The 27,429-nt window shown below is 43.3% G+C and overlaps 1 protein-coding gene across 1 annotated transcript in view; it reads right to left on the bottom strand.

The window, feature by feature from the left end:
- Positions 1-24,111, bottom strand: part of PLEKHG4B (pleckstrin homology and RhoGEF domain containing G4B) — a 378,808-nt gene extending 354,697 nt beyond the window's left edge. The window contains exon 1 of the mRNA XM_075586405.1: positions 23,860-24,111. The gene's annotated coding sequence lies outside the window, so the exon portion shown is untranslated. The remainder of the gene's footprint in view (positions 1-23,859) is intronic.
- Between the last annotated feature and the right edge of the window lie 3,318 nt (positions 24,112-27,429).

Below are 27,429 nucleotides of genomic sequence, written 5' to 3'. Positions count from 1 at the left end.
TAGATTATTGCACTTCTTATATGTAATTAATCTTTTAGAACTTATTTATAAAATGTTTTACCAGGAAGTAATACATTGAGAGTTGCCGCTCATTTTCAAGTATGGGCACAATGTTATGACAACAATACATGGTTACATTAAATTAACAAAAGGTGATACAGTCAATTCACAAACATTTCATGGAAAGGTAGATATATGATTATTAGTGCACGTAACCTTTACAGACAAGATTCCAATTGTGTTAGAAGATGTAGGATAAGAAGTAGGATAAGCTTGCCATGTGTTCGAAGAGTCCTTGCCTCAAGGAGTTTACAATCTAACATTACCAAACATTAGCGAACGGCAGCAAATGGCTCACACCCTTTAGCTGCACTAAAGGCTGTCCACCTTTGGGGCAATGACTGAATGGTTTCAGATTGAATGCAGCTGTGGCTTCAAAATAATTTTTCCTCCTGGGTCATTAACATTCCAGTGGGTGGGGTTGACAAAACACACAGTACTAAGCAGATTGCTGGTTCTGCGCAGAGGGGAACAGCTCTTTGGGAACCCTTTCAGCCATCTGCCTTTGGGGTGATTCAGATGTAGACTGCACCTGGGGCCTTTAATACATAGGGCACACCACAAGACCTTCAAATCTTTAGTCCTTATGGGGACGCAGTACCATAATGCCACAGCACTTATGGCACTTAAATAGACAAATTAGCAGTACTCTGATTTTTTTATTGTAAAAATATTACTTGACAAAGTGTATTTTAATAGTTTCAACCAAGGTGTTATATATAAAATTGCTCCTTTTTCCAAATTTGTTATTTTTTTGCACATCATCTTTGATTTAAGTCAGTTATGGGTGAAAAATTAATTGCACAATTGCACATAGTGGATGTGGTTACCCCTATAAAAGAGCAACCTGGATCCAAGTACAGTACCAGTTCCCTTTAAGAAGAGAAGTTATTTCTTGAATCATGTTGGGACAGAACACACACGATGAGCGACCTCTGGGGCCTAGACATCAGACACTCCCGTCAGACCAACAAAACATCAGAGTGGGTGCTGAGCTTGGAATGATGGAAACACTGGCTTGGTGTTTGGGCTACTGTTTCCATGCCATTTTAAGGAAAATAAACTCCTGGATTAAGGAAGGTGTAACAGGGGATTTATCACTGTTCAGTAATGTTCCTTTAATCTAGCAGTATGGTAGTTAATTACTAAACATCACCTGCCTGATTAGATTGTTTACAAAAAGCCTGCCTTTGAGACAGGACGTGAGAACTCTCCTTTGCTCATGTGTGAGCTGACCTTTGGAGACAGAGCAGTGTTTTTGAGTCTCACAGGAGAGACTGACTAAAAGAACACCCATCTCTGGAGCTGACCGGTCTTGAGCTCTGCACAGCAGAGATGATTTTCAAGACACAGGGAAAACTACTACACCTGAAGCTGAACCAGGAAGTGAGATTTTCCCTCCAAGAAACAGATAAGACTTTTATTCTTAAGAGACTGCAAATATCTGCTTATTTCATGTTATATGTTTTGGGGCTGCGATAACTGCTTGACTAAGGGAGATGTGAATTATTGCATAGTGTTTCACTAGAAATACTCCCAAGTGAATGAAAGCTTTGTTCCCCCCCCTTGTTTGGATGTTTTCCTGATAAAAAGGAAAAGGCACAATAAAGCCTTATTATAATTTCACCTTATAAAGCCTCCTAATTGCGTAACTCTGTGAACGTCCGTCCACAGAAGGGTTAGGGTTAATTGGAAGTGTGAGGGTACTTAAGGAGAGGGGAAGCCACTTACCAGCTGAAAAATGGAGAATCACTCCCTCCTAACCCTCCCTTGTGAAGATGATTTGGGGCTTTTGTCACAGTGGTATGATCAGGAGGTCCATGGGTAATTCTCACCATTGAGCTGGTTCAATGTACAGTGACCCACAGCTCAGAAAGGGACTATTTGCCTTCAGGGCCGCCAACAGAAATCGTGGGGCCCGGGACAAACATTTTAAGCAGGCCCCCCCGTGTCGGAGGTATTGCCCGCCGTCCCGTCCCCCCCATTTCACACCTCACGGGCCCACTCTCTTTCTCCCCCCTTCCCATATATTTCTCTCCCTTCTGTCTCACCCCATCGCATGTATTTCTCTCCTCTGCTTCTCACTAAGGCTGTGGCCCCGTTGGCACAGAGCGCGCTCGTGCTTGGAAAGCGCTCCAACCATGAGCGCCGGGTGTCCTGGCATTTATGCAAGCGTGCGCGGGGGGCATTGCGGGTAGTTGATCGCGCTAGAAAGTTAGTCTTTTTTGTTTACATAAGGTCCGAGCGCGGGTGAGCGTGTGTGCACATGCACGAGCACCGCGTGAGTGGGGACTTGCATATATCTATACATTTAAGTAACTGCGGTAAGCGCCGCACGTTCAGCGCTAGCGAGGACGCAGCCTTACTCCCTCTTTTCCTCACTCACCCCCTCTCTCCTCTCCCTCTGTCAATTACCCCACGCTCACTCATTCCCTCCCCCCCCACAAGATATATACCAAAAAACTTCACACCCCCAATTACATTTTTAAAAAAATCCCCACTCCCTCAATAAAATATACAACCTCCCCGCCCCCAAATGCATACAATAAACCCACCCACACAGTGTATAATATATATACACACACACACACACACACACACACACAGATGTAGAGTATAAAGCAGATGCCTGTCCCATATCATGATGCAATATAGTTACCAGTCCGAGAACCAATAAAAGAGACAGCATACAACAAGGAGTAATCCAAAGGTAATGTATTAGAAAACACACTGTTACACGAATGCCAATGTTTCGGTCCCACAGGGAGACCTTCGTGGCACGGCCCTGAGCAAGGTCTCCCTGTGGGACCAAAACGTTGGCATTCGTGTAACAGTGTGTTTTCTAATACATTACCTTTGGATTACTCCTTGCTGTATGCTGTCTCCTTTATTGGTTCTCGGACTGGTAACTATAATATATATATATATATATATATACAGTGTTCGACAAACCTATACATTTGCTCGCCCCGGGCGAGTGGATTTAACCCCCGGGCGAGTAAATATTGGCCCAAGCAGCACACGTTTGGTACTAGGTGGCGAGTAGATTTTTTTGTGTGGCGAGTAGATTTTTTGGTGATTTGTCAACCACTGTGTATATGTATATATATATATATATATATATATATATATATATATATATATATATATATATATATATATATATATATTATATATAATATATATATGCTGTATGCTGGGCAATAATGGAGAAAGATAGGGTTGCAGACCTGTCTAAGACATGCAAATGAACATACAGTAATATTTACAGTTGCTTTATGCTTTACTGTGGAGGGTTTTTGTCGTCACTTTATTTACCCACCATAACCTTAATAATTGTGGTGAATACCTAGTCTAGCCTCTAACCAGCTTAACCAGTACAACCAACCTCACACTGATAATACCCATCAAGGTTGAAACATGTCTGTGAGTGGGTTTACTGGCTTTGCATCTTTGCCTCTGTCTAAAAGCTGTGTTTAAAACAGTATGCATTGGCTTGAGGATTTGCTTGTGTAATACTAGCTTGAGACAAAAGGTGGCACTGTGTGCTCATTTGCATGTCACTTCCCAGAATCCCTTGCTGCAGTGGAAGCACTGTATGCTGGGCGATAATGGGGAAAGATAGGGTTGCAAACCTGTCTAAGACATGCAAATGAACATACAGTAATATTTACAGTTGATATATATATATATATATATATATATATATATATATATATATATATATATATATATATATATATATATATATATATATATATATATTGTGACAGAAACCAGGGGATGGTAATAAATTCCGTATATAGGGCTCCCAGGATACTAGACAGTTTCTATCCTGTTTGGCCTGGGAGTGCAGCCTTATAATACATACACTCCATCCCACAGTTTGGCAAGCGCTGGAACTGAGGGATGAGAGATCCAGACCAGAGTTTGTCTGCTGCCTGATTTCTGTCACCTGTCATGCTAATTAGGAATCAGGTATGAAAGACTGATTTCCTGTTTGCTCTGGTCTCTCCACAAGAGCCAGGAGGCTGGAAGGCTGCTGAACTACAGAGGGGAGAAGCCTCTTCCCCAAACAGGTTCAATCTTTCTGTTCATTTGTGTAAGACTGCAAAAGTACCTTGTTTTGTTGTTGGGAGTGGAAAAGCCACTTCCAACCCTGAGTCAGGGATATCTAAGTTAAGTTATCGCTCAGGTGAGCAGCTTTTGTTTTGATCTGTTTTCTGTTGTATGCACTGTGGCAGTCTCAGTGCCTGGGACTGAATAAACCAGGCATAGCCTGTTTAAAGGAACAGTACGTGACGCCTCATCATTTAACCTACCCTAAAAGACCGTGTTCTAAACAGTCCCGGACAAACGACGGAGCCCCGGAGTAAGCCGTTTGTCACATATGGTGGAGAATGCGGGCAGAGCACTAGGGGGTCTGCGGGTTGAAGAACTTTGAAAGAAAAAAAAAAAAAAAAAGTTTTTTTCATCCTCTGCAAACAAGATGGAAGACATGGTGGGTGCGCTGGTACGCAATGTCGCTGCCCAGAAAGACGTGAATGAAACCCAGCAACAGCTGTTAATAGCCCAGCAAGAAACTAATGCAAACCAGCAGCAGACGAATGCAGCCCAGCAACAGCTGCTAATAGCCCAGCAAGAGATTAATGCCAACCAGCAACAGGCGAATGCCAACCAGCAACAGGCGAATGCAAACCAGCAAGAGACAAACCGCTTGCTGAGAGAGGAGCAACAGCGGTTCGCTCAGGGCTTACAGCAGGAACTCGAGATCCTGAGGGGGACTATCAGTAACCTTCCACTGGCAGCGGCAGCCCCAGTTCCGAAAATGACCAGGGCAAGCCACTACCTTCAGAAGATGGGACCCTCGGATGATGTGGAAGCCTATCTTCTCACGTTTGAACGCACGGCACAGAGAGAGGGATGGCCAGAAGCTGAGTGGGCTGGTCTAATCGCACCCTTCCTAAGCGGCGAACCCCAGAAGGCTTACTTTGATCTAGAGCCAGCCGAAGCTAACGTCTATGCAAAATTGAAGTTCGAGATCCTCGCCCGCCTCGGCGTAACCACGGCTGTTCGCGCCCAAAGGTTTCACGCATGGTCCTTCACGATGGATAAAGCCACCCGAAGCCAGATGTATGACCTCATCCACCTCGCCCGGAAGTGGCTACAACCCGAGATCAACTCAGCCAGCCACATCGTGGAACGGTTGGTCATGGACCAGTTCTTGAGGAAACTTCCCTCTGCCTTACGCCGTTGGGTCAGTCGGAGTGACCCCCACAATGCGGATGAGCTTGTGGCCCTCGTAGAAAGGTACAATGCAGCAGAAGAGCACCCGCAACCCACAGTCGTGGAGCAACCCCACTACCCGAGGTTCCAGGACTCTTCCAGAGACGGTAAAAGGGTACCGGGGTTAAGGGGCGCTGAAGAGCGGCGACCCCCTTCACGCAGCACAAGCAACAGTGGTTCGCACACTAAGGGCAATAGCCAACATGGGGAGCCAGGAAAAGGCTCTAAGTGGGACACAGACTATGTACCTAAATGTGTAAATTGTCATGAGAGGGGCCACACAGCAAAAATCTGCCCACTAAATGATGAGCCCATGCAATGCAACAGCGTGGAACCTTATTCGCTGTTGTCCCAATGTATGGGCCCTAGCCCAGAGGACCCCTTGAATAACCATCTGTGGGCATTTGTAAAGGTTAATGGTAAGAGGGTTCGGGCACTTCTTGACTCTGGGAGCATGGTCACACTAGTGTCCGAATACCTCTTGCCCATTAAGAAGAAACAGGGAAACAGTTCACAAAGAGTGGCAATTTGTTGTATACATGGGGATAATCATGAATATTCCACTGTTGATGTTTTTTTTGAAACAGAGTTTGGTTCTTTAGATTTCAAGGTGGGTATTGTACCCAAACTGGCACATGATGTGTTAATAGGGACCGACTTTCCCCATTTTCTAAAAATGTGGTCCCCCGCTCAGAATAGCGCCCAGAGTTCAATAGCGGACCATAACGAAGTATTAGAAGAAACAAATCCTTTCCCTTTTTCAGAAATGGAGGTTGACGAGGGCCCAAATAAGAAGGGGGAAAAGGAGGAGTGCTGTAAAATTCCCTTCCCCATCACTACTTTGGTAGGGAATACCCCAAATCAAGATGTTGAGCAGACACTTACCACCCCAGAACCGGATAAGACCCTCGCTGACCTAGAGGTCAGTCCTGGGAGTTTTAAGAAGGCCCAGTGGGAGGACCCCACATTAGCGGTAGCAAGGGGAAATATACGGGACCAGAATAGTACTCCTGGCCAACCAGATAGGTCACTTGCTTACCCCTACTTCGAGGTAGAGAACGACCTAGTATATCGGGTTGATAAAAGGAAATCAGTTACAACTAAACAATTGTTGGTACCACAGACATTCCGTAACGTAGTATTACACCTCGCACATAGTCATCCATTGGGGGGACACCTAGGGGTGGAAAAGACAAAAGAAAAGGTTCTCCGAAGCTTCTATTGGCCTGGGGTTCTGGCAGAAATTACGAATTATTGTTCCTCATGCCCAGAATGTCAGATCACCGCCCCGTTCAAGGCGTACCGCAGCCCATTGGTACCCCTTCCCATAATAGAGGTACCATTTGACCGGATTGCTATGATCTAGTAGGACCCCTAATAAAGTCTGCTAGGGGACATCAGCATATATTGGTAATATTAGATTATGCCACCCGATATCCGGAGGCAGTTCCCCTACGTAGCACCTCAGCTAAAAACATAGCAAAAGAGTTAGTAGTTCTGTTTTCCCGGGTCGGGATTCCTAAAGAGATTCTATCTGACCAGGGAACACCATTTATGTCCCAAGTAACGAAAGAGCTATGTAAACTCCTAAAAATCAAGCATCTCAGAACCTCAGTCTATCATCCACAAACAGATGGTTTAGTGGAAAGGTTCAATAAAACCTTAAAGAGCATGTTACGGCGGGCGGTTGATAAAGATGGGAAAAACTGGGATTGTTTGTTACCGTACCTGTTATTTGCCATTAGGGAAGTTCCCCAATCATCCACAGGCTTCTCCCCGTTTGAACTATTGTATGGCCGACACCCAAGGGGCTTACTGGATATAGCCAAAGAGACTTGGGAACACGAGGTTACCCCTTACAGAAGTGTAATAGAGCATGTTGCCCAGATGCAGGACCGCATTGCTGCAGTCCTACCCATAGTGAGGGAACACATGGAGAAAGCTCAAGAAGCACAGAGGAATACATATAATAAGGGTGCTAGGGTCAGAATTTTTTCTCCAGGTGATAGGGTACTAGTTCTGGTTCCCACCGTGGAGAGTAAATTCCTTGCTAAATGGCATGGGCCATATGAGGTCTTGGAAAGAGTGGGAGAAGTAAATTATAAGGTAAGACAGCCAGGTAGGAGGAAACCTGAGCAAATTTACCATATAAACCTACTCAAGCCCTGGAAAGATAGAGAAGTCTTGTTAACCCTAGTACCCCCAGGTCCGTCAGAGAATCAAGAAACTGACCCAGAGGTTAGCATAGCTGAAACCCTGTCTGTTCATCAGAAACGAGAGGTTCAGAATTTAGTGAGAAGAAACAAAGAAATCTTCTCTATACGGCCAGGTAGAACTAGCGTAATTGAACATGACCTAGTCTCTGAACCGGGGGTCCGAGTTAACCTTAAACCGTACCGAATCCCAGAGGCCAAAAGAAAGGCTATAAGTTTAGAGGTTAAAAAAATGCTAAAACTAGGTGTAATTGAGGAATCCCAAAGTGGGTGGAACAGCCCTATAGTCTTAGTCCCAAAGCCAGATGGTACAACAAGGTTTTGTAATGACTACCGGAAACTAAACGCGGTGTCAAAATTTGATACTTATCCTATGCCCAGGGTAGATGAACTTGTAGAGAGACTGGGCAAAGCCCGATATCTCACAACCCTAGACCTAACAAAAGGGTACTGGCAGGTTCCCCTCACAGAAAGGGCAAAAGAAAAGACAGCCTTCTCAACCCCAGACGGCCTCTTTCAGTATAAGGTGTTGCCTTTTGGCTTACATGGAGCTCCCGCCACATTCCAAAGAATGATGGATAAAATTTTAAAACCACATGCTCGGTATGCTGCCGCCTACCTGGATGATGTGGTAATCCATAGTGAAGATTGGCAATCCCACCTTCCAAAGGTCCAAGCTGTGCTTGACGCAGTCCGGTCTGCTGGACTAACTGCTAACCCCGCTAAATGCACTATTGGTCTGGAGGAGGCCAAGTATCTGGGATATTCTATTGGCAGAGGTTTACTCAAACCCCAAACACTCAAAGTGGAGGCGATACAAAATTGGCCAAGGCCAGTTACAAAAAAACAAGTAAGGACCTTTTTGGGGTTAATTGGGTACTATAGAAGGGTTATTCCCAATTTTGCAACTAAGGCAACCCCACTAACTGACCTCACAAAAGCAAGAGGACCGCTAATGGTAAAGTGGTCCCCGGAAACCGAACAGGCCTTTAGAAGCCTGAAAGAAGCTCTCTGTGCCCAACCAGTGTTGGTCACACCTGACTTCTCCAAAGAGTTCGTAGTCCAAACCGACGCATCTGAGGTAGGGCTGGGGGCGGTACTCTCCCAGGAGTCTCAAGGTGAGGAGCACCCCATCCTTTATTTAAGTAGGAAACTAAATCCCCAGGAGAAAAAATTACTCCATAGTAGAGAAAGAGTGTCTCGCAATAAAGTGGGCTGTAGAGACGCTCAAATACTATCTGTTGGGGAGAAAATTCCGGTTGGTCACAGATCATGCACCCCTTACCTGGATGTGTCAAAACAGAGAAAAGAATGCTAGAGTGACCAGGTGGTTCCTAAGCCTACAACCCTTTAAATTTTCTGTGGAACACAGGTCAGGGCACAAACATGGCAATGCTGACGGGTTGTCAAGGATGCACTCCCTAATATCCATGGTCGCTCATCCCTCGAGGTCTGAGCTGGGGGGGAGGATATGTGACAGAAACCAGGGGATGGTAATAAATTCCGTATATAGGGCTCCCAGGATACTAGACAGTTTCTATCCTGTTTGGCCTGGGAGTGCAGCCTTATAATACATACACTCCATCCCACAGTTTGGCAAGCGCTGGAACTGAGGGATGAGAGATCCAGACCAGAGTTTGTCTGCTGCCTGATTTCTGTCACCTGTCATGCTAATTAGGAATCAGGTATGAAAGACTGATTTCCTGTTTGCTCTGGTCTCTCCACAAGAGCCAGGAGGCTGGAAGGCTGCTGAACTACAGAGGGGAGAAGCCTCTTCCCCAAACAGGTTCAATCTTTCTGTTCATTTGTGTAAGACTGCAAAAGTACCTTGTTTTGTTGTTGGGAGTGGAAAAGCCACTTCCAACCCTGAGTCAGGGATATCTAAGTTAAGTTATCGCTCAGGTGAGCAGCTTTTGTTTTGATCTGTTTTCTGTTGTATGCACTGTGGCAGTCTCAGTGCCTGGGACTGAATAAACCAGGCATAGCCTGTTTAAAGGAACAGTACGTGACGCCTCATCATTTAACCTACCCTAAAAGACCGTGTTCTAAACAGTCCCGGACAAACGACGGAGCCCCGGAGTAAGCCGTTTGTCACAATATATATATATATATATATATACACATATATATATATACATATATATATATACACACATATACACACACAAATAATAAAAAAACTCCAAGCCCCCAATACATAAAAAAATTCCCCCAATACATATAAAAATCCCCCCAAGCCCCCCAATACATATAAAAATTCCCCCAAGCCCCCCAATACATATTTAAAAAAAGACACCTTATGGATGATCAAGCCGGGTCCAGTAGATGCCGGTAGGGGGGTGGGGGGAGGGGAGAAGGTGGATGCCAGTAGGGGGGGGGGGGGGGGAAGGTGGATGCCGGTAGGGGGGGGGGAGTGAGGAGCCAGCTGCATGAGGCTGGGGACTCGTAAGGCTGCTGCTGCAGGGGGGGGCGATGTTGCAGGGAGGGGCACGGTCCAGCAGGTGGGGGGGGTGGCAATGCTGCAGCCTGCAAGGGGTGGCCCGGTGCTGCAGCCGTCTGGATGAGGCTGGGGAGGGCTGCGATGCTGCAGCCTGCAGGGGGTGGCCCAGTGCTGCAGGGGGGGGCGATGCGCAGGGGGTGTCCCGGTGGTGGGAGCAATGCTGCAGGGAGGGCGATGCGCAGGGGGTGGCCCGGTCATGGTGCTGCAAGGGGGTAGGGCCCGGCAGCAGGCACCTATCCCACGAGGCGGCTCCCACACGCGCCGGGCCTCCCTCTGAAGCCGGCATCATAGGCCAGCTGCTGACTTCCGGTGCTGCCAATAGGGAGACCCGGCACATTTTTTGTTTAACTGGCACCCAGCAGTATCCTTTGTCCCTCCCTCTTGGCGGCCCTGTTTGCCTTGGCTGTTTTGGCCCTGAGATAAGGGTATTTGTTCATTCATTGATGTAGCCTTTACTACCATGCTATGGTCTATGCATTTAAAACCAGAGACAAAACATAAAACACAGACAGAGCTCAGTGCACGTCCAGTGAAACTCATACACGGTACAGTGCCTAAATATATATGTATAAATATCTATTAAATAAAATGGTCTTTTAGTTTAACATTTTGGCCAAATTGTTGTAAGCCCCTGAGCCACTGCACGGCAGACCACATTCCCTGAAGCCACTGCTCCAGAGACTCGGACTTCGGGGAGGTCAAGCAGCAACTGGCTGACAAGCTTGCACAGTAATCCCAAGCCCACCACTATCTCAAGCTAAAGGCTCTCTCTGGAGTACGGCCTACGCCGTTAGGAGAAGAGGAGTTTGAGGAGTGGAAAGGCCACGTGGGGCAAGTACTGTCAGCATGGTCCTGCTGTAACGCAGTCAAAAGGCAGCAGATCGTGAAGTGCTTGCGGCCCCCAGCCGCCTATATAGTGAGATTATACCGCGTTGTTAAGGATGATGCCATCACTAATGGCACAGTTCCACGCCCTCACTCAAAAGGGGGGGGGGGAGGAAGAATTATCGGACTTCCTCCGACGGCTTCAATTGGCACTATGGACCCTGGCCAATAAGAACATTATCCGTTTCTGATCTAGACGACATCCGAACCAAACAACTTCTACGGGGAGCGTTGCCTATGGGCCCAGTCACCATCAGGTTCAGCTGCACCATTTCCAACGGAGCATCCTCCTAATTTGGAAGACCTAATGGATCAAGTACAAGATCAAGAGGCTATCATGTGAGCCCATACTTCCAAGGACGTCTCTGGGATCTTCCAAAGGAGGGAGTAAAGGAACCGCTCCAAGAAACCCAGTACGAAGGTGAATCCAGAGGAGGATATCCCTCTGGAACCTCCACGCCAAGCTCCCCGAATGCCTCGAAGCTCGGCCTCTAATCCTGGCTCAAGTGAGACCCGATGTAACTGCTGCTTTACCTGTGACAAAGAAGGTCACTTTGCATGGGACTGTCCAAAGTCGACAACTCCCACCCCCGGAGCCATGGCCTTCACCCAGAGGAGCAGCCGTCCACGTCCTTGGATAGTGCCCCTGTGCCTAGTCCCGAACAGGAACACCAACAGGATGCCTACAACCGAGTTGAACCTGAGGCCATAGTATGAGTATTAGTGAAGGGAATCTATGCATTGCTACATCCGCATTGCTGGACACTGCGTCTCAAGTGAGCATCACCTACCAGCCATTTTACGATCTGCACCTTAAGCTTCTGCCTATGCAGTCGGCAGAGAACATGAAGTTGTGGGGCCGTAGTAGCGAAGACAACCCCATTGATGGCATGGTTCAAGTACGGTTGGATATACTGCAGCTTAACACCAACAAAACCCACCCCATGGAAGTGGAAGCCTTGGTATGTCCCAACTCTGGGAACATCCAAATTCCCCCATCATAATTACCCTTATTGTCTGTGCGGATTCATTCAGTATTCAAAGAGGAGTGCTACAGAATCTCTGTCCAAGAAGGGTTTGGGCAATTCTTCAACCTTGAGAAGGGGTCGACAGAGATTCCACCAGGGGGAGTGAGACACATGGCTGCCGTACCTAACTACCCTGGCCGCAATGAAGCCAACTGGTACTTTTCACTAGAGACCATGCCCGAAGAGGATACCAAGAGAGGGTTCAAGGTGGTGCAAGAAATGGAGTGGAAGTCTTCACTTCCTTGCCGGTTTAATGTGACCATACAGAACATCTCAACTCACCCTATACGGTTTGACGTCGGTCAAGCTCTGGGTCGAATATTCCCAATGGTTCAAGTAGAATCTCTAGCTCATGTGAATTCGGCTACCGTCTGGGAAGCCCCTCCCGGATTACAATTTGACTTTGGTGAATCGTCCTTACCACCGGAATGGAAGAAGCGACTGAATGACAAGTTGGCCAAATGCAAAGATGTGTTCTACACCCGTGAAATGGATGTGGGCTGCAGCAAGAGTGCTCAAGACACGATCCGACTGAATCATGACACTCCATTCCGAGAGCGTTCCAGATGCATAGCTCCTACAGATGTGGATGACGTGAGGGACGTCCTGAAAGAGGAGACAGTGGGCATCGTGACTGAATCACGTAGCCCCTATGCCGCCCCTATTGTGGTAGTGCAGAAAAAGAATGGATCCATGCGCCTAGGTGTTTTCTGCTGTGAACTACCACACCCTGAATCGGTGCATGGTCCCGGATCAATAAACTCTGCCGCGGATTGAAGAGATCCATATCCGGCCGTAAGTGGTTCAGCATGCTGAACCTGACTGAGGTCTGGGTACTACCAAGTACCCAAGAGCCCCAAAGACCAGGAGAAGCCTGCATTTGTCTGCCCCCTCGGGTTTTACTAGTTCACCCGGATGCCTCAAGGCATCTGTGGTGCACCTGCAACTTTCCAGAAACTAATGGAAAGGACCATCGGGGACATGAAACCCCAGGAATGTCTGGTCTATCTGGACGATATCATCGTGTTCGGACGGACGTTAGAAGAGCACGAAAAACGCCTTCTGTAGGTCCTGGATAGATTGGGAGAAGAGGGCCTAAAGTTGTCCCTGGACAAATGTCGCTTCTACCGCACTTCAGTCACCTATGTGGGTCACTTCGTGTCCACAGAAGGAGTGGCTACCGACCCCTCTATGGTCTCATCACTTTTAAAGCTTTACACTTTTCTACTCCTCCTTACATCTCATCTCTAATTTGTCGCTATTCACCCATCCCGGCTTTTGCGTTCTACTCAAGGATGTCTTCTCTCTACCCCTTCTGTATCTAAAGCCCTCTCCCGCCTTAAACCCTTATCTCTGACTGCCCCACACCTCTGGAATGCCCTTCCCCTCAATATCATACTAGCACCCTCTCTATCCACCTTTAAGACACACCTGCTTAAGGAAGCATATGAGTAGCTCCATGGCTGATAAATAACATCATACATTAACCTGTGCTCCTTGCAGACGCACTTATCAGAATGCCCTACTACTGTCTCTGCATGTTCTTCCTACCAACAAAATTTGATTGAAAGCTCTCCAGAGCAGGGACTCCTTTTCCTAAATGTTATTTTTATGTCTGAAGCACTTCTACCCTGTTATTTATATAATTTACTATTTATATGATTGTCACATATTACTGCTGTGAAGCGCTATACACATTAATGGCACTATATAAAGCGATAGATAGATAGATAGAAGCAGAAACAGATCAGGGCAGAGGGAGTCTGGACATAAAACAAAGGTTGGGGAGGAACAGGAAACTATAAGGACAGAGGACAGGAGCAACAAGAGGAGACAGAGCAACCCCAGAGCAGACAGAAACCAGCAGCACACCCGGTAGACAGAGAAAGGAACTATGGCTAGGAGCATGATATCTAGGAGACCCTGGCAAGTGAACTGGCCCAAACCAGAAAACGTGATGGAGCTCCGATCCTTCCTGGGGTTTTGCGGATACTACCGAAGATTTGTAGGAGGGGTACTCCAGCAAGGCCAAGGTCCTCAACAACCTGTTGAGAATCTATCCGGAAGATCTGAAGCACAAAGCAGCGACCCCGTTCAGAGACAAGTGGACTTCCGCCTTTGAGAAGGCCTTCACAGTGCTTAAGAAGAGTCTCATTGAAGCTCCCATGTTGGCCTATGCAGATCCGGAGCAACTGTATGTCCTGCATATGGACACCAGCTTCAATGGGCTGGGAGCTGTATTACATCAGAAATACCCTGCAGGCCTCAGGCCGGTTGCATATGTTAGTCGCAGCTTGACGGCAAGTGAACAGAACTACCCAGTTCACAAACTGGAATTTCTAGCGCTCAAGTGGGCTGTTGTAGATAAATGATATGATTATCTCCATGGATCTCCTTCAGGTGCGAAACTACCATAATCCGTAGACCTACATCCTGACCTCTGCCAAATTGGATGCCACTGGCCACAGGTGGTTGGCTGCTCTGTCTACCAGTTTACTGAGAAGGATCCACGAAGGAAAAAATGCAGGTGCACAGCAGATACAAAAAGAGGGAATGTGGTGACCAAAAAAAAGTGTTTATTGATAGATAAAACAAGAAGAGTAGTACAGAAGCTGACACTAATGTGTTTCACATGCAAAGTGCTTTATCAAAGAGTGATGTTACAGCACAGTGTGTGTCTCTATATAGAACCTCCCATGAAAAACAAGCAGTAAAGAACCAACCATTACTCTTTATTAATTAATGCTAAGGTGAGCAAGACACAAGCTGCAAGAGAAAACTTTGTATAATTAAACACATAACATATGTATATGTAGTATGATGTCATATGAAGGACATCTAACCAAGTAATGAAATTGAGGTTAAATAATCAACCCAAAATTGAAAATAAAGACATAAATACTTGCAAAAGTAATATTATACAAAACTCATGCAAAATTGCTAAAACTATTTCCCTAAAAAAAATAAAAATCATTCAATGAAACAGAAATAATCAACTAAAAGTTTGAAAAAGTAGCAGTACTATATCAAAATATATAATTATAAACCAATTCATATATTCAGTGAAACTGGGGGTTCCTTTTGAGCACCAGATCAGAGTATTTTTTTTTTTTTTTTGCTCCTACACCCTACAATTAACTATGCGTTTACCCTGAAGTACAAGCCAGGGCCCTTGAATGTCAGAGCCGACGCTCTGTCCAGAAGGCCTGCACGGAGTTCAACATCAGACGAAGGTGAGTGGGAAGAGATTCCTGACCCTGGGATTTAGGCAATGTGCTCCACAGCAGCAATAGTGGAGGACAAAGTGGCTCTCTCAGAACTCAGAGTGGTGGGCTCATTGGGATGGTGGGCTCATTGGGATGTCAGTCGAAGGCACTTCTTGAAGCATACTACCACCCAGAAGGCATGCCCATAACCCAAGATACTATAATGAGCTGGAAAGAGCTAGTGATACACTAGATGCGAGACCCGGCGGCTAAGCCATACGCCGGGCCATCCAAGAAAACAACTCTTCCTTAGTGAAGCATGCTCACGCGACATGGTCGGCATTATCATGAGGGAATAGGACAAGTTCCACATAAGGGATAACTCGGCAGAGAAGGCTAGTCTATCACAACCACCCCGATAGGAGACAAGTAATCCTGCCCAGAAGGTTGCAGTACCACGTCCTACGGTCCCCTGCATGATGATCATGGACATTTGTGAGTAAATAAAACATTTGGAATTTTAAGAGATCGTTCTTCTGGCCCAAGATGTGGGAATCGGTGGAGCACCATTGCCAGAGGTGTCTGCGGTGCATACAGTGAAAAACACTGTCTACACACGCAGCCCCAATGGGCCACTTAAAGAGCTCTGGTCCCGTGGACCTAGTCTGTATTGATTTCCATACATCGAGGCAGACTCGAAGGGTATTGGGAACGTTCTTGTAGTAACAGACCATTACACCTGATACGCTCATGCGTTCCCCACCAAGGACTAGAAAGTTCTCACAGTAGCCAAAGTACTGTGGGAGAAGTGCTTTATCCATTACGGGTTACCTAATTGGATGCACTCCGATCAAGGGAGAGACTTCGAGAGCAAGTTGATCAAAGAGCTCCTGAAGCTTCGAGAAGTCTCACACAACTCCCTATCATCCTGAAGGAGATGCCCTTACTAGACTTGTTAGGAACACTACAGGACTCTGAGAAGGCCGGTTGGAGCATGAATGTCGAGCCTCTAGTACATGCCTACAATTGTTCCAGGCATGAATCCACAGGGTACGACTATGGGTGGACATCCTAATAAAAAATAAACAATAGGTAGCGCTAACAACAAAATGTAAAAATATATATATAGTGTAAAAAATATATTAATAGAGTAAAGCAGCCTCGATACACCTCTGACCCCCAGTCAGACAAGAGCAATGGTACTGAAATGGTATCACTGACGCTAAACAAATACGTATAAATAAATAAATAAATAAATAAATAAATATACAACCGGATGATGATAGGATAATTCAATGATGATCTCAGCAGATGGTGATCAAGCATGAAATAAGAAAAAGAAAAACATAGTACAATACTGTTTAACACTAAAAACAACAAACAAACAAAGACTAACAATGTTGCTGAAACACACAGTAGACTAAAAAGATATATTTAATACATTATAAAAACATACAAGACAATTATGACAAGGTAAAGGTCCCAAACGATATCTGGCCGAATTGCCCGCATACCGGAGCCAAGATGGTATACAACAGAAGATATTTAGAGAGTATCCCCTCTCATAGTAGCTGGCACAGCTCCCAAACCTTTCTCCAGCATCTGCCACGTGTTAGAGTTGTCAGCTATGGAGGAAGCATTCATCCACGCTATCGCAGGGGCAGGGAACGCTGACTGAATGTCCTGCTTCTGTCCTTAGCAGTTCGTACATGCGCAGAAGCGCCCGGCACAGGACAGATGGAGCCGCAGATTCTCCTGCTCTTCACGGTCGCGTGTAGTCCAATGGCGGCAAATTCAAAAGATGCTTTTAGGGGAGCAGCCGCACGGCAGGGTTAGCAGTAGGTAACGGCAGCAGATGGCAATATCAGGGACCACCATTGATATGGGTGGACATCCGGCTAAGAGTGCCTACTGACGGTGTACCGAACATGACTCACTACAAATATGTAGTACGAGCCCCTGAAGAAGTGCGCATGTGCACGAAACGCGTTGGGTGTTCTAGAGATCATTTGGATAGAGAGCAGCAAAGGAGCAGATCACAGCATCCATTTCCAGCCCTTGCAAATGGTGTAGACGTGCAGACAGGAGTAAGCGGCGGCGAGTAGCTCCACCTAGCGAGTGACGTCACTTCTGACGAAAAATCTCGCGAGGTTTGGCCTGCAGGGACGCCGAGCCCGAGAGTAACCGGAGGAAGCGCCGGCGGCCATTACAGCAGCACCACGCGCCCAGGAGAAGCTGAAAAAGAACTGCATATCTCACATACCGCTTGTACCTTTCTGGATTGCTGTAAGTAGGATTCCAGTTTTACACACTGGACCCTAGACCTGCTCCATAGCTCTATCCGTTTTTAGTTATTGTCTAAATAAATCTCTGTTTTATTGTCAGCCTCTCTGTCAGTGTTGTTAGTCATGTATGTCTTGTATGTATGAGTTATATGTTTTTAGATTGCAGTGTCACGCTATGATCTTTCTCTTTATCTCCCTTGCATAATACCACATGTGCTGTTGTGGAGTTTGCAGTCCTTCTACCGGATCAGCGTTTTGGACACTGCAGTACATCTTTGGACTCATTTCAGTTTTGGACATTAAGGCGCCGGTCTGTATTGCTATCTCTGTGTTTTTTTCTAACTGTGTTTGGGTTAGGTTTTCCTGGCAGCCGTCCTGTAGTTAGCCACTTGTCACATTGTGTTTGCATTGTGTATATACACTTTATAGTTTTGTTAGCGCTATATACACCAATCTTTTTTCTTAGTCACTACAAATATGTGTAAAGACTCCAGGATAACCTCCGTAGAGCATATCAGTTGGCGGTAAAAGCCACCAAAAAGCTGAACAAAAATAACAAAAAGGAGGTATGACCACAAGGTACGATACAGGGAACTTCAGCCTTGTGAGGATCGGCGTACGGTCCCGCCCCATCACGCATCTCGCGATGCCATTCAGTCACAACATGCACCCAGGCGCTGCATTACTAGAAGGGGAGACACCGCAGGGATCGTCTCAAGGCCCTCATGACGCATACCACGGCATCACGGCTGACGCACGTCAGCCGCAACCTGCAGCCAGTCCTCGGTTATCAAACGGAATCCATTCTGGAAGTAGCATTGGATAGTGAAACCGTTGTAAAGTGAGTTCCACGTTAATCAGTGGCGGTGAGCAATGTATAACGCATTCAGGCGTCGGATAACGTATTCCGGCATTACATAGTTACATAGTAGATGAGGCTGAAAAAAGTCGTACGTCCATCAAGTTCAACCTATGCTAAATTTAGACAAGATACTTTATCCTATATCAATACTTACTTATTGATCCAGAGGAAGGCAAACAAAAAACCCCATTAAGGGGAAAAATAAATTCCTTCCCGACTCCAAGAATTGGCAATCGAATTAATCCTGGATCAACATCCTTCCCATGTATACTTATTTGGTATATCCCTGTATACTTTTCCTTTCTAAAAAGATGTCCAACCCTTTTTTGAACAAATCTATTGTATCTGCAATCACAGTCTCCATGGGTAATGAATTCCACATTTTAACTGCACTTACTGTAAAGAACCCTTTACTTTGTTGCTGGTGAAATCCCCTTTCCTCCAACATTAAGGAATTTCAACATCGTTGGAAAAAAAAAATGGCCCATAGGGTTGAAATTGTAAAGCATTGGATATGCCATTCGTTGTTAAGTGAAACGTTGGATAGCGAAGACTACCTGTACCTCTATCAGATGATCACCTCGAATCTCTATTTATTCAATCTCCCTAATTATCCCTTTTTTTGTTCTTCATAACGGCAACATACTATAACTATATGGGCAAACATTTAGTAGAAAGATCCACAGATAGAGTACTATTAAAATGAACCTAATCACAATCCCTGGCACCAGACTATTATCAGTCTTTTTGGGGATATATTAAGTGTCTGTTAAACATCAAAGGGATTCACTATTCACTATTAGCACACACTTATATACAGTACACAGCACCAACAAAATAATGGATTTTACATAATATTTCTGTTTTATTTTAGTACATGCAAATTAACTGGAGGTGTGCACTATTCTAGATTTTTTGTTTGTTTGTGCTCTCACAAACTGTGGCACAACACTACCATAGTGGGTTATATGCATCAAAGCTCAGTATGTGTCTTAATGCACATCAAACTTTACTTTCAACACATGTTAAATGTAAGAAACTTGTAAATTTCAGGATTCTTATACGTGATCCAGAACTTTTCAGAGAGGTTTATGCATGTGTTCAATATCTCACTAATAACTTAATTCCTCCTAATTGTTCATGCAGATACTACCCAAACGTCTCACTGGTGCTAGCAGCAATATACAGGGCAACATGGCTTTATCATTTTGAAATCTGTCTTCCATTGTCAAATATGATGTGTTTAATTAATAGTTATAATAACAATATGCAGGGTTATTGTTGTTACTGCATAATAAAAATATGGTTTATTTTGCTTGCCCTCTCTGTTAGGGGATACTAATTTACAGCTAGTACAATTTAAAAAAATCAATTTGCAAAATCTAGTAAACTTGCTATGAACTTCCTTAAAACATGTGTCCATTTTGATGCACCTGCTTATTTTTATGCATTTGCATAGATTAATTATGTATTGCCTGTCACGTTTTATTTCTTTATGAATATAAATAGTTTTTAATAGAGATGTGACCAAATGGGACACAAACCATTCAATGTTAAGTATTGTTTTTATTTGACAGGAGCCTATCTATACACTATGTGTTGTTTTGGAGCATGGAGTTCATTTTTTGAAATATGATTTTTTTGTGTACTGTATCTCCTGTCACTGCACAGTTTACACCCTCTCTATCCACCTTTAAGACCCACCTTAAGACCCACTTGCTTAAAGAAGCATATGAGTAGCACTGTAAATATTACTAGACACATGATGCATAGAGCTTGGCCCCAGCAGAAGCACTTACCAAAATTCCACCCTCCTGTCTCTGTACGTACCTCCTACATACCAATTAGATTGTAAGCTCCTCTGAGCAGGGACTCCTCTTCCTAAATGTTATGTTTATGTCTGAAGCACTTAACCCCATGACCTGTTATTTATATTTGTTATTTATATGATTACCATGTGTATTACTACTGTGAAGCGCTATGTACATCAATGGCGCTATACAAATAAAGACATACAATACAATTGGTTTGCAATTAAAACAGGTGTGTATAAAGTGCCGTAACATACATTGCTTCCGTTGTGCTTGTATAATATTTAGTGAAAAAATACAAACAAATAATCCGTCATCTTTGAATTAATACATTGAACAAATACACAAATATTTTTTCGTCTTGATCATTTTCATACATGGCAACAAATCTGAGCTCTAGAATTACTGCAAACCTCCTACGTCAACATTTAAGATGCCCTCAATGACAAGTGCGTGATAAGATATACAGTAACACTGAATGCTCCAACAATAGCAATAATGTATTTTAAGTTGATGCATTTAGTAGAACATGCAGGAAAAATCAGTGTCGCTATATAATTTTTTCAGCCAAATGTACAATAATAAGGATATAAAGGGCTGTTCTTTAAAGCAGGGGTGCGCAAACTGGGGGGTGACAAATTTTCTAGGGGTGTGTGGCGCTTACAGATGCTCCTCGCAACATTTAAATAAATGCCGGAGCACACGAGGCCTCTGCAAGTCCCTTATCCTGTCTCAGACACCTTCTGGTGACGCGGCATCACATGACATCTCATTGCCATGGGAATGTGAAGTCACATGATGTCAGAAAACGGCAGAGAAAAGGTGAGGGGAGTGAGAGGGTGCGAGCAGGCAGGGGGGCGCAGACAAAAAAAAGTTTGTGCACCCCTGCTTTAAAGTAAAGTAACCCCATCTACTTAAAGAAAAGACCATGCATGTTTTTCCTCCCTTTTTTATGGAAAATATCTAAAAAAGGTATTTCCAAGAAAGCTCATACAAAATACATTGCAAATGACTAAAAGGCTGCTTAAAGTAAGTCTACTGTTCCTGATTTTGAGGGGAAAAAAATCCCACGCTTATTAAATATTAAGGCTAAACTCATGGAGCCGGCTTTTAAATGTTTACAATAATTGTGCACCAAGGAAAAATTTAGTTTTTTTCCCCAAAAATAAATCACTTTAAAACTGAAACGGTTTCTTTTTTTAAATATTTTTTTTATCTTTTTATTATTTATATATGGAATGCATGTGACAATGTATAATTCTACATCCTTACCTAAAATGGCAATCGTTTAGTGTTATAAAAATCGGTCAAAATTCTGATTTTGTGCTGAACAAAATGGCTGCTTTAGTCAGTGTAAGTCAGCAGCTATAATGTACCCTTATATTCCAAAGGTAATATTATCTATTGCTATAGTTTATAGCTCAAACTACTGGGAATAATTGCTACAAATTATCTCAAAACAGGAAAGTGTTGCAAAGATCTTACAGTGCTTGGGAGGTGGGCTAACCCTGCTATAGAAATCAAGGGATCCTGTAAAAAAAAAAAAAAACTCATGAAAAAAAAGCATTAAGAGTTGAAGAAAAATAATAAAACAAACAAACCGTTACAGAACTGATTTTTTTTTTAACCCCAATATAAGATTTCACAGGTTTTGCTGCTTTAAAGTAGTGGTACTTTGTAACCCTCTTGCCATTACTCTTCATTCACTCAATATAACTTACAAATTTTCAGTGCCAGAGGGCCAGGATCAAATTGCACAAGAGATTATGTTAAATCCACAAACAAATTCCCAATTGCAGCCTCTAGATTTTGCAATTGACAACTACATTTTGAAATAGTTTTACATTTCATGGAAAGCTTTTTTTTTATTTATTTATTTAAATTACCCAATTAAGCCACTTCACTCCTGGCATCTGATCTCAAACTAACTCAGCAATGCTTTTGATATCATGGTTGATTGAAAAGTGCCTCCTCTATAAACTACAAACATGTTAAGGAAAGTGAATCATCTACCCTAGAGAGATCAAACAATTGCAACAGAATGGTGATCTCGGACTGTCCTTTACAAAAAGAGCTCTGACCGATTTATAAGGGAGAGTCCTAGAGTACATTCCCAACCACACCAAATCAAAAGGTAATTTGAGCTATTTTCAAGCACATGACATGGGTTACCCTGCTGGTTTATTCATATAATGGGGATGCTTTGAAAGCAGGACAAAGGATTATCATAGTACACAAATCCAGCCTTTTGTTCTAACCTGTATTCCAGGCACAGCTGCATGTGTTGAAAACATGCCATCTGTAAGGTTAATCAAGATTTTTAGGAAACAAATTGTAAGCATGACTATGAAAAGTTAAATTAAAAGGTATGTTGTTGTCGGCTATTCCTCCCAAGTTTTGAACTTTCACATTCATATAGTAAATTCTAGTGACTAGCCTGGAGTCCAAACAAACAGGTTTTTTTTTTGTTTTTTTTTAAAGAATAATTTTATCCTTAAATCTTACATCCCACACAAAATCTAAACCTAGAGTCCCCTTTCTGGTATGCACATTTCCTTTTTTTTAGTTTTAATCCAAGCACTACAACTCTAACTTGATTACACTATGTTCTCCTGAAATTCTAACTCAGGCATTGCTGTTGCCTAGAGAAATGCAGACGAAAGTTTGGGCTTAATCAGGCGGAAAAAGAATGAGTTGATTGTTTGCAAGGAAGAAAGAACCAGCTTTCTATAAATGCCTCTTTGATTTCACTCCATAGCCATAACTATCACACCAGCATCCACCAAACATTTATTGATGCCACACTAACATTGTAAATGGTTTCCAGACAGAGGTTACGGCAGAATGTAGATGGATATGCATTATATTCCCAGTCTGCAAAACTGGAGCAAAAATACTGCATCGGATTTAGCAAAGAAAATAATCTCATAGGAAATGTCATTCTTCACCAGGTGGTACATTTTATTTTGCTCCAGTTTTTCAGCCGGGGAACTTTGATAGTACTGTACCCACTTTTTAGTAAGGTAAATCACTTTTTCTCTATCATCCACTGTAAAACTTTATTTTGCAGTGTAGATTGTCTGTGCTACCATTATGATTACAAGAGGTAAGAACACAGACAATCTACACTGCAAAATAATGTACAATGCAATGTACAAAAAAAAGTTTGACAGTGGATGATAGAGGAAAAGTGATTTTTTGTTTTTTTTTCTCTCCACTGGTTTTCCGTTTGCTGATCCAAGCTTTAATTCCTCTGCATTGTAATTACGAGGACTATTCATAACATTCACAAACCCTTCAATACATTTAGTAACTTCCCGGGAGCTTTCTACATTTACATACTCAAACTAAGGAAAATATACAGTTTCTAATGATCAAATGTAACATACCAACGGTTGGTCAATTGCTAAACCCACAAAGCAACACATGCTAAATGTCATTAAATGGCAAAAACAGTCAACCCATTCTCCAAATATCAGTTGAGATGCCAGATTCTAAATAACAGCCTAAGTGGCTAGCACAGATTTAAGTGCTTATCTGATATCTACTAGAATTGATTCGAATATAAAAACAATCACAATAACCAGGTAGGTAGCGGTGTTTTCACCATTTATTGTGCAGAAATCTGCATGGTGACAACATAATTTGCTCCTGTGCCCTACACCAGTCTTTAGCTGTATTTGCAGTGTTGAATGAATCAATAGGTGTTGGCATTTTTCTTACCTGATCAGTTGCCAATGTATTAATGAACTACTGGTCATCGAGGTGTAGCAGGTGCAATGTCCGCTCGCTTCTACATCATAAGTAGAAAAGGTGATTTAGGCACTGCCGGGTGTGAGAGTGGAACAAGTGGTTACCCATTCGATAGAAAGAACGATTGAATGTGGAAAGGGCGGGCTGATTTGCAAGTGGCAGTACACTGCATTTGTTCCTCCTTCAAGTCAATGCTTCAGCTGTGTGGTTTTCAGTTTGAATGGGGAGGGGATGGATAATCATTTAAAAAAAAAAAAAAAAAACCCATTTGGAAAAGTGGCAAGTCTATCTGAACTCTCACAAGCAAATATGAAAGGAGACTGTTGACTAGAGAAAGGAAAGAGAGATAAAAAAAAGTCACGTCACATTTTTAATGGTGCCATTTTCATGTTGTGCAGGTTATGATTGCTTTAAGATTATTATTTTAATTTGCTCTTGCTGGATAATATAAATTACATATTTCTTGATCTGTTGGAATGCAGTGCAATTTGATAAATTAATGTCTTATGTTTGATGCAATACGATTCATTTGGGTTTTAAGTATCAAGGCAAAGCAGTGCAATTCTAGAGCAAAACTTCTACATCATATGTATCAAAGGTAAAGCAATATGATTTTTTATTTGATCCTGGGGAAATGTGTTCCAGTAGTACACCACTTTTGCCTTGATCAATAATATGCCCCGTAGCCTGAAAGAATCCAGTATCTATGCAGTGATTACTATATATTTTGTTATTAATATTTAATGTGAACACGTTTTTGTAATGATCTCTTTATTTAACTATACATTACTTAACTATATAAATTTAAATTAATAATGATAATCACATATCAATATTTTGTTTCCAGATACCAATGTTTTTGCCCTTACAGTTTATAATCTTATCTGGAGCTTGACATATAGGGATGTGAAGTGGTTTACCCAAGATCACAACAATGAGATGATACTTCGAATTGAACACTTCACATTCAGCCCACACTGCGACTAGACCGCTCATTCACCCATACAGTAAATCATTGGATGGGATATCCTTAGGCTACGGCCCCAGTACACCCTGCTGCACGCACGCCTGGCATCATGGTGGCGCGTGTAGAGACTACAGCCGCGATCGGTGGGGATGGGGGGCATGGCCATGATGGGGCATATCTGCCCTGCCACTGGCTGCGTGCGCCACATGACCGCGGCACGGGAAGACAAAATTATTTTCTTCCTTGCCAGTGTATGCGTCACAGCGCTTTGCGTGCCCCCCTTCCTCCCCACACACACACAGCCACTGGGGCCTGCCCCATAAAGGGCTGTGATGTGGTGTGTGGCACACATGCCGCCGTGACCACCTGGGACAGCATTAGGCTGCTGCAAAGGCCAGTTCCATTTTGCACCTTAATCAACTCTAGACTCCTCCATTAACTCTTTGAATGTCTCAGGGGTCGAGCACCATTGTGCCACACCCCCTTAATGCACAGCGAGATCACGTGAGGGCTGAAGCGAACAGAGGACGAGTCTCCTCTTCCATTCGTTGTCCATTCAGATCTCCTCTAGGAAACAAGCAAAACGCCCATGACATACTGTGGCTACTGCGTCATGGGGCACCGAGAGTGCCAGACCTCTTAATGTAGTAGCTAAATCATGGGGCTCTCAAGGGGTTAAAGCAGCAATCTGCTTTCCTTACTTTAATAGATCTCACCTTGCCTTGTCCAAGGCTATTTTTATTTTTTAAATATGCTCTGTTAAGAAGATACACATTTTTAAATATTAATTCTTTGCGAGTATATAATTAAGCTCTCCTAAAAGCCCAGTGCAGTCTAAAGGTTACCACGATAACCTAGAGATTAAGAAAATTATGATTTTAGTACTAAAAATTTTTGACATGCCCAGGGGGCAAGATACTAACATTATAAGAGGTAAACTCATATAGGCTTCTGGGAGGAATTGATGCTATAAAGATCACTGACCTTTTAAAATATTACTCATTTGCTTTCTTTATTGAATAGGTTTTCTCTTTAGAGTATTTTCTTTCATGGTCGCTCGCAGTTTGATATCATCCATTTGCTATTTAATTTCAGCTCTTACACTTTCAGTTTAAACTTGAATAGTGCCATATTTGATGTATGAGATGAGATTCAGAGATTACATTATTTTTCCTCAGAATTTTTTTTTTGATGGTGTTGATAGGGCTGAATTTAGGATTTAACACAAAAATGTGTCCTTAAACTGAAGAACGTATGCATGTATTTTTTGTGCATGGGCACTTTATTTATTTATAAAATGTTTTACCAGGATTTAATACATTGAGAGTTACCTCTCGTTTTCAAGTATGTCCTGGGCATAGAGTTAAAATGACAAATAATACATGGTTACAAATACAGTTACATAAGTGAACAGGGTTTACATTATATACAAGACATTGCATGCACAGCTAAAAAATAATATATATTATGGTCGCTTGCAACAGTTACAGTCTAGATTAAAATGTGAGACAGCTTTGGTTTTGAAAGAACTTAAGCTGGTAGGTTGTTCCAGTTTTGGGGTGCATGATAAGAGAAGGAGGAGTGGTCGGATACTTTGTTGAGCCTTGGGACCATGAACAGTCTTTTGGAGTCAGATCTCAGATGATAAGTGCTGCATGTGGTAGGGGTGAGGATCTTGTCCATACACGGGTAGCTTGCCCAGAAAGTATTTGAAGGCAAGACAGGAAAGGTGAACTTTGCGCCTAGACTCGAGTGATGACCAATCTAGTTCTTTGAGCATTTTGCAGTGATGTGTGTTGTAGTTGCATTGGAGAAAAAAATGGCATATTGAGTTGTAGATGGTGTCAAGTTTGCCAAGGTGGGTTTGGGGTGCCGAGCATATACTATGTCTCCATTGGCGATAATTGGCATTAGCATCTGCTGTGCGATATGCTTTCTCATCAGCAGGCTTAGGGAGGATTTGTTTGTAACGCGTAGCTCACCACAAACCAGGCGTGAACGGGGGGCTGAGGTAGGGATTGATATAGAACGCCGACCACAACCGCGAGGGTGCGTCTAGAGTGTAGGATAGTCTTGCAAGCCGGGTCAGGGTTATAGAGGACAGCGTAAACATGGTACTTACTGGGTCTAGGAGTGGAGAGTAGTGGATCGTTGGGGTATGTAGCCGGAGTCAGGATTGGAGAGGGCAGAGTCGTCATAGAGCCAAATCCAGGGTTTGTTTTAACAGACCCCTGTTAGGGCATTTTTTAAATTAAGTTATTTGGTTTATTTTACACCCAGCTGGGATAATTTCATATTTTTGTATTTTATTTTCAGAACTATTAGGTTTTTGATATTATTAAAAGTATATTTGTATCGCACACATTTAGAGTGTGGTCTCATTTGAAATCTCTTGACCTCTAAGAACTAGGGTTCTTTTTTAACTGATTCCGTGCCAGGAGTATATATAACTTTTTTAGCTTTTAAATATAGCCTGGGATGAGATGCAAAGCCAATGCTTTTGCAAGGAAAAATGTAGAAGATAAATGGGCAGTATTGAAATCATTGTTAGAAAAGCACACATCAGTGTTTAC

The sequence above is a fragment of the Ascaphus truei genome, chromosome 2 (genome assembly GCF_040206685.1).
Source record: "Ascaphus truei isolate aAscTru1 chromosome 2, aAscTru1.hap1, whole genome shotgun sequence".
NCBI classification, from domain to species: Eukaryota; Metazoa; Chordata; class Amphibia; order Anura; family Ascaphidae; genus Ascaphus; species Ascaphus truei.
The sequence above is the reverse complement of the archived record's forward strand: the minus strand, read 5'-3'. Positions and strand labels throughout refer to the sequence as shown.